Raw genomic sequence first — 12,193 nt, 5'->3', positions numbered from 1 at the left:
AAGATTCTCAGCTATGTACTACATTTCCTGAAGCAGAAGCCTTCTCAAATCTTAGGGTGTGTTGGGTGGGTAAATTTCTCTCTCACTGTGCTGGTGGAGCAGAGAGGAAGGGGCAATGACGGCAGTGTACTTAAGTGAGAGGCACTTCCCTAGCGATCAGAGACAGTCTCAGCAGGGATGGGTGATGGCAAGTCTGGCGTCCTTGGAGCTAGGCAACCAGGGGCGTGGAAAGCACCTTTGCCAGTCGCTTCCTTGTGACTGAAGGTATGTTAGCAGCTAACTGAGCAAGGCAGGATTCGGTCCCTGAACCAGAGTCCCTGGGCTTCCCTACGTAACATTACTCTCTCTCCAGATTGGTTGTTCTCCTGTTCTGGTTGACTCCAAAGTTCACTGGAAATGGAAAGAATGCAAGAGGGGAGGCGAAGGAGAAGGCTACTGCTGTGACTTCTTGGGAGAAGAGGATAGCTGAGACTAGCGTCGTTGCTGAAGAGGTGGTGAGAAGTGGCTGTTATCAGGACTTATTTGAATAAAACATAACGGGATAATACAATCTATGTGGACGCTGGTCATATACCTATAAGAGGGCTTAAACACACTGCCTAGCAGGTGTTAGTCACTTAGTCGTGTCCGACTGTTTGCGACCCCATGGGCTGTATAGCCCTCCAGACTACTCTGTCCATGGAATTTTCCAGACAAGAATACTGGAGTGGGTTGCCATTCCCTCCTCCAGGAGTTCTTGCCAGACCAGGGATCAAACCCAGGCCTCCCACACTGCGGGAGGATTCTTTACCGCCTGAGCCATCAGGGAAGCCGTCCTAGCAAGGAATAGTGCTCAATAAATTGGTTCAATGGCTGGAGCCAACCCAGTTACCAACAACAGACGCCAGCCTGAAACTGGGAGATTTCACTTTTCACAAGAAAATCTGCAGGTTACCAAGAGTATCTTTCTCCCCAAACCATCCTTTCTTATTTCATCCCATGAATGACGGCCCTAAGGTAGGGTAAGAAGGAAACAGGTAATCCGAGAACAGAAATCTACAGTCCACAGGGTTGCACATGTCCAGTCTCTGTACTCAGCCTATTTAATCTTCATAGGAACCCAACATGGTGGTGATCTTTATCCCCATTTTGCACATGAGTAAACAAAAGTACAAAGAAGTTACAGAATTTGCTGGAAGCCACAGAACTGTTAGGTTTAAAAAAAGAAAGCAAAGATTGCACATGGGTTTGTTTGATTCCAAAGTTTACGGGCTTAATCCTGAGGTCGTTTTGCTTGCTGCCAGGTTGGTGGGAAGAAGTGGGATTCTGCAGGAGGGAGAGAACTGCGCTCTGCTCCGTAATGTTCATTCACATCCTGTGTGTTCCAGACGAATTCCAGCGTCCATCCAAGGAGACAAGGACCAGACCTCTGCTGCCAGCCGGTGAGCTCCAGCCCATTCAAGTTCGGTGTTTTCTCTGATAAATATAAGCACTCACAACAGCTCCTGGGATGGGAGGGGCGGAGGGCCTGATGCCTGTCATCCAGCACTGGGGAGGCTGCTCGGTTCAGGCCCTTTTTATCCATGTGAATGCCGACATGACATTTGGGCAAAAAGGGGAAAGTCCCCCAAGGCTGCTTGGGACCCGCCTGTCGGCTTCTTCGCCAAACAGGAATCCTCCCTTGGCTGTTGTCCTCAGAGATGATTTTCCAATGACGGTTTTTAAAAACAGTTCTTTTGGGGAATTAAAAAAAGCAATCCTGTTTTCGATAGAAAATTGTCATGTCAACAGAAATGCATGAAAAATAAAATCACCAATTTCCCCATCACCCAGGGAAAAGCACTGTTACCAAATGAATGCTTCCTTCTTTCTTCCCCTCATGCAGATAGACTTATTTTGTAAACTACAAATGGACTCCACTGCACATGAAGTTTTGTGGCAAGCATTTTTAAAATCAAACATTGGATTATCAGCATTTCTGCATGTTTTCCAATTTTAAAACTTGGAAATGTGATTTTTAATAACCACATAAAAGCCTACCCCGCTGATTTTTATACTAACATACTTAACCATCTCTCCATTGGCAGACCTTCCTCTGTATCCTATTTCAAGCAACATTTTCTCCCCAGGAGTGTGTTGCCTTTATACAGATATCCTGGTCCTATCCCACCAATCAATTTTAATTTCCTATCAAAATCTTTCTAGACTTCCTACATCAGAAGAGTTGGGATGCAGGTCATAGGAGTGATCTTGAATCAGAAGCAAACCCCACGAGAAAGAGAAATCAAAATGCCATTTTATTGAGATTTGTAGAATCTACTATTGTAGAAGCAATGCTCTGTGAAAGGGAATCAAAATACCATTTTATTGAGATTTTCAGTCACCCCCGTTAAAAGCCAACCAACAAAGAACTTCCTCTCGTTTCCCCCCACCCCGCTCCCGCCAGGCCTTTCGGCAGCCTTAACAAGGCTCTTTCCCTTCGCTTGGGTTTCTGCCTCTTAAACTCCCATTTACCCCTCAAGGTGCTGTCATCTCTTCGCCACTCCCTGCTACAACGGTCCTTGCAAAATGCCAGATGCATCATCCTCCACTTTCATTTAATTTCTCACTACACAAGAGATCCAGAAAGGCATTTTCCCAGTTACAATAATTAACAACTTAAACAGAGGTTCCCTGGTGACCACTTACCCCTCATCTTGGAAACTTTCTCCTTCGGCCCAGGTATCCAGTGTTGCGAACGCTGAGGGAAGGATTGGGGCAGCTTCGGGTCCTGTACCTGCGCCCGCAGACTGAGAGAATGCGTGAGCGGGAGAGAGAGAAGAGGCCGGTGTGGCTTTGTGCGGGGGTGTTTTGGTGTGTCTTATCTGTCCGAGTGCTTCTTGTGTCTCCACAGCACCATGGGCCGGAGTTTACTTACCTGTAACTCTACTGATGGACAGTATTAGCTGGCTTCTGGTTCCTTATTATCACAAACAAGGAGGCAGCAGAGAATATTCTTGATTCTATCCGTCTGGGCACCTGAGTGGGACTTGACTCCTCTTGGGAAAATCCTGAGAACTGGCTCTCCAGGCCACTCTGCTGTGGTGGTGGTTCAGTTGCTGAGAGGTGCCCAAGTCTTTGCGACCCCATGAACGCAGCACGCCAGGCTCCTCTGTCCTCCACTGACTCCCAGAGTTTGCTCGGATTCATGTCCATTGAGTCGGTGATGCCATCCAACCATCTCATCCTCTGTCGCCCCCTTCTCATTTCTCCTTCAGTCTCTCCTACCATCAGGGTCTTTTCCACTGAGTCAGCTGTACGCATCAGGTGGCCAAAGTATTGGAGCTTCAGCATCAGTCCTTCCAACGAATATTCAGGGTTAGTTTCCTTTAGGATGGCCGCCAGGTGAGTCCTTTTCCCTGCTTATGTTCTCACACGTTGACTAGCGCTTATCCCGAGGCGGCGGCAGCCGACAGGAGCAGCCTACCCAGTCCTACGCTGAGCTCTCCGGTCACAGCGTGCGGGAGTACCACCCCTTCTACTGCCTCTTCAAAAACTGGAATATACTTGACTTACAGTATTGTGTTAGTTCCAGGTATATGGCAAAGTGATTCAGTTATATGTTTTTTCAGATGATTTTCTAATGTAAGTTATTGCCAGATACGAAATATTGTTCCCTGAGCTATACAGTAAACCCTTATCTATTTTTACTTCCTTAGTTAAATAGTTAAATAAAAACAACTAGTTAAGTAAATAGTCACTTATCTATCTTACGTACAGTACTTTCTATCTGTTAATCCCATACTCCTAATTTACCCCTCCACCCCTGCCTTTCCCCTCTGGTAACCATAAGTTATTTTCTATGTCTGTGAGTCTGCTTTGAATGCAGATTCATTTGTATTACGTTTTAGATTCCACATATGAGTGATGTCATATAGTGCCTTTCTCTGTCTGACTTGCTTCACTTAGTATGACACTCTTTAGTCCACCCAATGTTGCTGCAAATGGCAATGCTTCCATTTTTTTAATGGTTGAGTAATATTCCAGTGTGTGTGTGTGTGTCTATACATATATATATATATATATATGGCACTTGGATTGTTTCTATATTTTGGCTATTGTAAACAGTGCTGCTATGAACACTGGGGTACATGTATCTTTCTGAATGAGAGTTTTCATCTTTTCTGGATTTTTGCCCAAGACTGAGATGGTTAGATCAGATAGTAGCTCTAGTTTTAGTTTTTTGAGGAAACTGCACACTGTTCTCCATAGTGGCCGTACCAATGTACACTCCCACCAACAGTGCAGGAGGGCCCCCTTTCTCACACCTGTCCAGCATCTATTATCTGTGGACTTTAAAGCTGGCCCTTCAGACCAGTGTGAGGCGGTGCCTCACGGTGTTAGTGCTGGGACGAGCGCATCCCCGCGGCCTTCCTGCCGTCGGGGAGGACCTGGCTGGCCCCGCCTTTGTGCTCCCGCTCTGCCATCTCAGACCATCCTCGGTGCCCCGCACCCCTCCTCAGAGTCTCACGAGCACCACGCTGCTCACCAAGGCGCCAGATGCAGCCACGTTTGATCAGCGCTTTGCCCAACTTCATAGAGTCTGACTCCACATAATCAAATCCGATTTCATGTAAACATTCAGATATTGGGCTTCTCCTGAACCATCCGCCTCACCAGCAGAACTGGGTCTGCAGTTTCACGTGGAACTAACTGGTTGGAGCCCAGCAGTGACTGTCACCATGGGGAGCTGGGGGCTCTGCCTCTGCCCCTCTTTTGCCGACCTGACCAGCCTCATGGCCCCACGTTCCTGCCTGGCCCTGAAGAGTCTCTAAGCCCAGAGCCACAGGCTGAAGCTCAACCTGTTAATGTGTTCGTCAGACCCTGCACATGTGGCCCCTCGTCCCCTAGCCCCGATTCCCAGCCTCTCCCTTCAACTTCTTTTTTTCCTTCTGACTCACAGAGAAATTGTTTCAGACCGGAACCTAAAAACCACTCAAACACCGTGACTGTCTTAGTTACTTAACCAACGTAGACACACTCTATTCACAGACCTCTTCCCTCTGGCTCAATAAATCTCTCCTCAAATCACTAATGAAGTTGAACTTGCTCTAGATGGTATGTTTCAGGCTTAAGAAACTCCTACAGAAGTTAGTTCTCAGGAGGATCCCATTCAGCTCAGGCCCTAATGGAAGAAGACAGAGGGGCTGACAGACGAAGTCACACCTACCTCCTGTAGAACCCCAGGAGGCACGTCCCGAGGCCAATCACACAGCAAGAATGCAGCCACCTCCAGGGAGACACACACACTCGTCTTAACTAACTGGTTTTCTGCCTTGATATATGTATTTAATAGTAGGCACGAGCTGTGTCTTTCTATGTGGGACTTATAAATGTCATTCATAAAGACAATCAATATTACTTTTGCAAAAGTAGATAAAAATTTTGTTTTAATTTGTTTTAAGATGCTTTGAAGTGGTCAAGCCTACTCAATGCCTAGCCATATTATTCTGTTAATAATATTCTTATTAACAGAATATCAACTTTAATGGGAGGGGAGGCTTTAAAAACTTCAGCTTTAGAAACTACATTTCCCAGCTTCCTTATCAAGTAGACCTGGCCTTTGAACACTTCATTGATGCTGGCCAATGAAAGCTCAGCTGGTAAAGAATCCTCCTGCAATGTGGGAAACCTGGGTTCGATCCCTGGGTTGGGAAGATTCCCTGGAGAAAGGGAAGGCTACCCACTGCAGTATTCTGGCCTGGAGAATTCCTCCTTGGGGTCACAAAGAGTCGGACACGACTGAGCCACTTTCACTTACACTTTTCACTTGCAATGAAATGTCGGAAGTCATTGGGTGCGCTTCCCAAAAAGTTCCTTAAAGTTGGGGGATGGGATAGGGAGGAGTGGTCAAGTCTCGGCTAATCTCTTTTTCCATTCTCCTTTTCTGCCAACTGAAAAACTATGTGACTAGGAGAATAAGACCCAAAATTTTGGTCTTAAAATCTATACTACACCCATGCTTCTGAATTTCTTACTAAATGGAAAAAATAAATCTTATTTAAGCTGTTGATATTTGGGTTTTCTTTGATAGGTAGGTAAACTATATTTTGGGGCTTCCCTAGTGGCTTAGACAGGAAAGAATCTGCCTGCAATGTGGGATACCTGGCTGCAATCCCTGGGTTGGGAAGATCCCCTGGAGAAGGGAATGGCTACCCACTCCAATATACTTGCCTGGAGGATCCCATGGAGAGAGGAGCCTGGTGGGCTATAGTCCAAGGGGGGTCTCAAAATGTCAGACACAACTGAGTGACATGCAAAGCTACTTTGAAGGGAGGAAATAAAGGGGGGAGTAAAACATTTCCCCCTCTTTCCAGCCACCAAAAGTCATCAGAAGGGGCTAATTAAGGAACAGCTGAAATAATATTACTTTATTCATAGTATTTCAAAAATTTAGAAAAGACAGAGGAACCAGAAATCAAACTGCCAACATTCGTTGGATCACAGAAAATGCAAGAGAATTCCAGAAAAACATCTTCTGATTTATTGACCACACTAAAGCCTTGACTATATGGATCACAACAAACTGGAAAATTCATAGAGATGGCAATACCAGACCACCTTACCTATATCCTGAGAAACCTGTATGCAGGTCAAGAAGCAAGAGATAGAACCGGACATGGAACAAGGGACTGGTTCAAAATTGGGAAAGGAGGACATCGAGGCTATATATTGTCACTCTGCTTTGTTGTTCAGGCGCTAAGTTGGATCTGACTCTTTGTGACCCCATGGACTACAGCACGCCAGACTTCCCATTAACTTATATGCAGAGTACATCATGAGAAACACCTGGCTGGATGAATCACAAGCTGGAATCAAGATTGCTGGGAGATATATCAACAACCTCAGATGTGCAGATGATACCATTCTAAATGGCAGAAAGCAAAGAGAAACTAGAGAGCTTCTTGATGAGGGTGAAAGAGGAGAGTAAAAAAGTTGGCTTAAAACATTAAAAAACTTAAGATCATGGCATCTGGTCCCATCATGCATGCATGAGTGTTAAGTCACTTCAGTCATGTCTGACCCTTTGCAACCCTATGGACTGTAGCCCACCAGGCTCCTCTATCCAAGGAATTCTCCATGCAAGAATACTGGAGTGGGGTGCCATGCTCTCCTCCTGAGGAATCTTTCCAACCCAAGGACTGAAATCCCATCTCTCTTGTCTCCTGCATTGGCATGAGGGTTCTTTACCGCTAGCACCACCTGGGAAGCCCCAGATCCCATCACTTTATGGCAAATATATGGGGAAGAAGTGGAAACAGTGACAGATTTTATTTTCTTAGGCTCCAAAAATCACTGCAGACGGTGACTGCAGCCATGAAATTAAAAGATGCTTGCTCCTTGGAAGGAAAGCTATGACAAAACTAGACAGCGAATTAAAAGGCTGAGACATCCCTTTGCTGACAAAGGTCAGTATAGATAGTCAAAGCTATGGTTTTTCCAGTAGTCACGTATGGATGTGAGAGTTGGACCATAAAGAAAGCTGAGAGCTGAACAATTGATGCCTTTGAACTATGGTGCTGGAGAAGACTCTTGAGAGTCCCTTGGACAGCAGGGAGATCAAACCAGCCAATCTTAATGGAAATCAACCCTGAATATTCATAGAAAGGACTGAGGCTGAAGCTGAAGCTTCAATACTTTGGCTACCTGATGCGAAGAACGGACTCATTGGAAAAGACCCTGAAACTGGGAAAGATTGAGGGCAGGAGGAGAAGGGGATGACAGACGATGAGATGGTTGGATGGCATCACTAACTCAAAGAACAGGAGTTTGAGCAAACTCTGGGAGACAGTGAAGGACAGAGAAGCCTGGCTTGCTGCAGTCCATGGGGTTGCAAAGAGCTGGACATGACTTAGTGATTAAACAACTGAACAATGTCCTGTTTCAACATTTTCTGTCTTTTTGGCCACAAATGCAATCCGATGTGAAATTTAGCAACCACGCATATAATAAAGGGTGACGTGAAGAAATGACCATCTGAAATATCTAAACCCAAATCTTTATTTCCATTTTGGCCAAAAGCAAGATGTTCCTTTCAGTGGCAAGAGGCCCTCAACCTCCCACTTCACTGACTGTGTGACTCAGTCTTACTGCACTCCCAACAACATTATGGATTTTTCTGTAATCTCCTTTCCTTAATAAATTCAAGATAGACCCACACATTGCAAACAGCTTATAATAGTCTTACTGTTTCTGGGCTAAATCGGGGATGCAGCCCTGGCCAGTAGCTATGTCCATGGATAACTGAATAATTGCTTCAATTCCCTGCTTGTTTCTGAGAGAGTGTTGGCCTGGCCTCTGGGCATGGCTGATCATTACTCATTGTCAAACTGAGAGTTTCAACGCTCACTGTGACCGTGTGTGCTATATCTGCTTTCTCCCTGGCAGATTATTCAAATACCATCGAGTTGAAGTCAAGTTGTCCCAGAGCGCACTGAATCTTGGCCCCAGAGGTCCCCATAGGAGCCCTTCCCTGAAGAGCTTCTTTTGCTATATTGTAATGTTTCTCAGTGAATATGTGATGATCGGATGCTTTCAGCCTGATTCTTTTTTCCTGCCTCATGTCCCCTGGAGATTCCGCTGCCTCCTTATAAAAGCCATGTGTATCTTATCTCCTCCAGTGCAGTTGCTAAAACCAGAAAGCAGCCTGGAAAACATTTCCCCAAACTGTACTGTTTTTCCTCATTTCTTTCTGACACCTCCAGATAACTTGTTAGCATACTGTCTTTCTCTATTGAGCCTTGCCCCAGTGGGTGTTTGGGGACTGAATGACATCACCTAGGAATTTATAATTAGAAACAAAAATGCCGCTTTCCAAATCTATAACACCAAGAGACAACTGGAGAGATTTTAAAAGTTGTTGGTGAAACCTCAAAGGCAAAAGGCCTTTTCTGATCATGTGGACACTCTGCCAGCTTTTGGGACGCTCCCAGGTAAGTGTTGGAACAAGCAGCAGCTGACCTTTCCAAGTGCTGAAGGCAGTGCCATATGCCAAGGTGGGCTCTCAAGACCTGGGGTTAGCCCCGGACACTGGACAGGAAATGTCACTGGGATCTCGGCTCTCCCAGGCGAAGCTGTATTTCTCCAAGTTCCTGGAAGTCTCTGAGAAGTGTTCTGAGTTTATGCCACTGCAGACATGGAGCACAGTGACTTGATTATTAAGCTTTTATTTGTTCAACCAATTCTTATTGTGCTCAGTCACTTCAGTCGTGTCCGACTCTTTGTGACCCCATGAACTGTAGGCCACCAGGCTGCTCTGCCCATGGGATTCTCCAGGCAAGAATACTGGAGTGGGTTGTCATGCTCTCCTCCAGGGGATCTTCCCAACCCAGGGATCAAACCTGCATCTCTAATGCCTCCTGCATTGGGGGGCAGGTTCTTTACCACTAGCACCACCTATTCATTCAACCAGTTCTTACAGAGAGCCTGTCTTACAAGTCTTGTGCCCGAGGACTTAGCTGCTATCACCAGGGTTCTGGTCTTCGGCTACGAGTAGTATGACCAGAGCTCTGCTGTCTAGTATGTTAGCCACTAGTGGTGGTGGTTTAGTTGCTAAGTCATGTCTGACTCTTGCGACCCCATGGACTGTAGCCGGCCAGGCTCCTCTGTCCATGGGATTTCCCAGGCAAGAGTACTGGAGTGGATTGCCATTTCCTTCTCCAGGGGATCTTAATGACCCAGGGATGGAACCTGGGCCTCCTGCATTGGCAGGTGGATTCTTTACCGGCTGAGCTACCAGGAAAACCGTTAGTCACTGTGAGTGTGTGCTAAGTCACTTCAGTCGTGTCCAACTCTTTGCGACCCTGTGGACTGTAGCCTGCCAGGTTCCTCTGTCCAAGAGATTCTCCAGGCAAGAATATTGGAGTGGGTTGCTATGCCCTCCTCCAGGAGATCTTCCCAACCTAGGGACCGAACCCGTGTCTCTCATGTCTCCTGCATTGGGAGGTGTGTTCTTTACCACTAGCACCACCACTAGACACATGCAACCATGTTTAAATTTAAATAACTTTCCCTGGCAGTCCAGTGGTTAAGACTCCACCCTTCTACTACAGGGGGCCCCTGATAGGACCCCTGGTGAGAGAACTAAAGTCCTGCAGGCCCTGAAGTGGAGCTAAAAAATAAATAAATAAATTTAAATTAACAAAAATTAAAGGACAAAGTAATCAGCTAGATTGTATTTGCCACACTTCAAATAGTCAGTAGCCATGTAGGGCTGGTGTTACCCTATTGGACAGCACAGATCTAGAACATTTTTATCATCGTGTTAAGTTCTTTTTGGACAATGCTGAGCTAAAGAGTCTGCCTTGCCTGGCACACTCCAGAATTAGTCGTATTGACATGTTGTAATCATTAATAACACCTCTTTTATTCTCAAAGTGTCAATAATAATTTATGAATGGACAGGAATTTCGCCACCATCTCCTCGAAGCCCCCGCCGGCCTGGTGCAGCTACAGTCTTTGCCAGGACCTCCCTGAGACCCCAAACCCTTCGCTTTGATGAACAAGTTGGCAGTGTCCCGCAAGACCCCTGCCTTTTCCCTGCTTCTCTGGCACCTGTGAAATTCAACATTTATCGACAGGGGGAAAAAAAAAATCCCAGTGAAGAAATTTTCAGTTCTCTCAAAGTGAATGATTTACTTGTAAAGCAGTTTCAGTTTTGGTTTTTAGTTCCCCTTTCGGAAAAAACTCAGCTTGACCCCATTTGCCCTGTAGGGTGGGAGCGGGTCACACAAGAAAGTGAGGGGTGGGGAGGCCCCGCCCATCGAGCACAGGCCCCACCTCTATATCTGGACCCTGGCTCTCGGCTCCGCCTCTATTTCGGGGAGCGGCGCTAAGGCCCCGCCCATCGCGCCCAGGCCCCGCCTTTAACTCAGGGACTGACACCAAGGCCCCGCCCACCGCGCCCAGGCCCCGCCTCCGTCTCGGCCCGGCGCCCAGGCCCCGCCCTCAGCCCCCTGCACTCCCCGCCTCGGCCCCGCCTGTCCCGCCCAGCAGAGGGCACCTGCGTTTCCTCTTCTCGGTAAAGACGACACCGGCGTGAGGGACACTCTCCCTTTCAGTGTGACTTCTTTGTGAGCAGCAGTCCGAGGCCCCAGATAGCACAGGTCACTCTGAGGACACGGCGTCCGGGCGTGGAGACGAGAGCCGCGGGGCGCAGGCGGCGTGCGGGGAGCCGCAACCCCGCGGCGCGCAGTGCCTCAGCCTCCGCGGCCCGCGGCGCGGACACCATTTTGCAGAACTGAGGAGGGCGGCCCGAGCCGTGCTCCCTGCGTCCGCGCAGCCGCGCGAGCTGGCCTGGGGCCAGCGGGCCGCCCCCGGGAGCTCCTCGCCCGACGCGGGGTCCGCTCTTTGGAGGCGCCCTGAACCCAGCCTTGGTCTCACACACCTGCCGGGGAACAAGATGGTGGGGCCGGCAGGGGCGGCTGCAGGAACCAGGGCCAGGCCGTGCTTAGCTGCCCTCCCGGACCGCATGCCCACAGCGCAGCACCTACCTGTCCATCCAGCATCTCTCTCTTTCAGCCTTTCTCTACCCACCACCACTCCCCCATCCCTCCCCTCCCCCCCACCACTCCCCCATCCCTCCCCTCCCCCAGCCTCTCCCCCATCTCTCCCCTCCCCCCACCTCGCCCCATCTCTCCCCTCTCCCCATCTCTCTCTCAACTTCTATTTCTCCCTCCACCCGCTCACTCCTTCACAATCTTTGTTTCATTCTCTCCTTTCCCCATCCTGCCCCCCATCTCTCTCCTCCTCATTCTTCTGGCACATTCTCTGCAGGAGTCTTCCCCTCCCCCCACGGGCGGGACCTGAAATCCCAGCTGATTCAAGGTCTGCTCTGGGGCCCCTTAAGGCTACCAGTTCATTACTGAGCATAGTTTATGATTTGTTTTTCTGTATCTAAGGGGAAGATGCTGAGGAAAGTTTGCGTTTGGCTTATTTTTGCCTCTTCTGGTGCCTTGAACATATTTATGAGGTTAAAAAACTCCTATCCAAATGGATGTCCAGTGCTACTGCTAAGTCACTTCAGTCGTGTCTGACTCTGTGCGACCCCATAGACGGCAGCCCACCAGGCTCCCACGTCCCTGGGATTCTCCAGGCAAGAACACTGGAGTGGGTTGTCATTTCCTTCTCCAGTGCACGAAAGTGAAAAGGGAAAGTGAAGTCGTTCAGTCGTGTC

At 48.0% G+C, this 12,193-nt stretch overlaps 1 long non-coding RNA gene across 1 annotated transcript; it reads right to left on the bottom strand.

Annotated features, from left to right (window-relative positions):
- Window positions 1-11,225, bottom strand: LOC133045233 (uncharacterized). The gene is made up of 3 exons (XR_009690161.1): window positions 11,021-11,225; window positions 2,668-3,317; window positions 1-1,738 (listed from the first exon to the last, which is right to left on the bottom strand). It is a non-coding gene; the product is annotated as an uncharacterized LOC133045233 (long non-coding RNA).
- Window positions 11,226-12,193: the final 968 nt, after the last annotated feature.

The sequence above is a fragment of the Dama dama genome, chromosome 23 (genome assembly GCF_033118175.1).
Source record: "Dama dama isolate Ldn47 chromosome 23, ASM3311817v1, whole genome shotgun sequence".
NCBI lineage: Eukaryota > Metazoa > Chordata > Mammalia > Artiodactyla > Cervidae > Dama > Dama dama.
The sequence above is the reverse complement of the archived record's forward strand: the minus strand, read 5'-3'. Positions and strand labels throughout refer to the sequence as shown.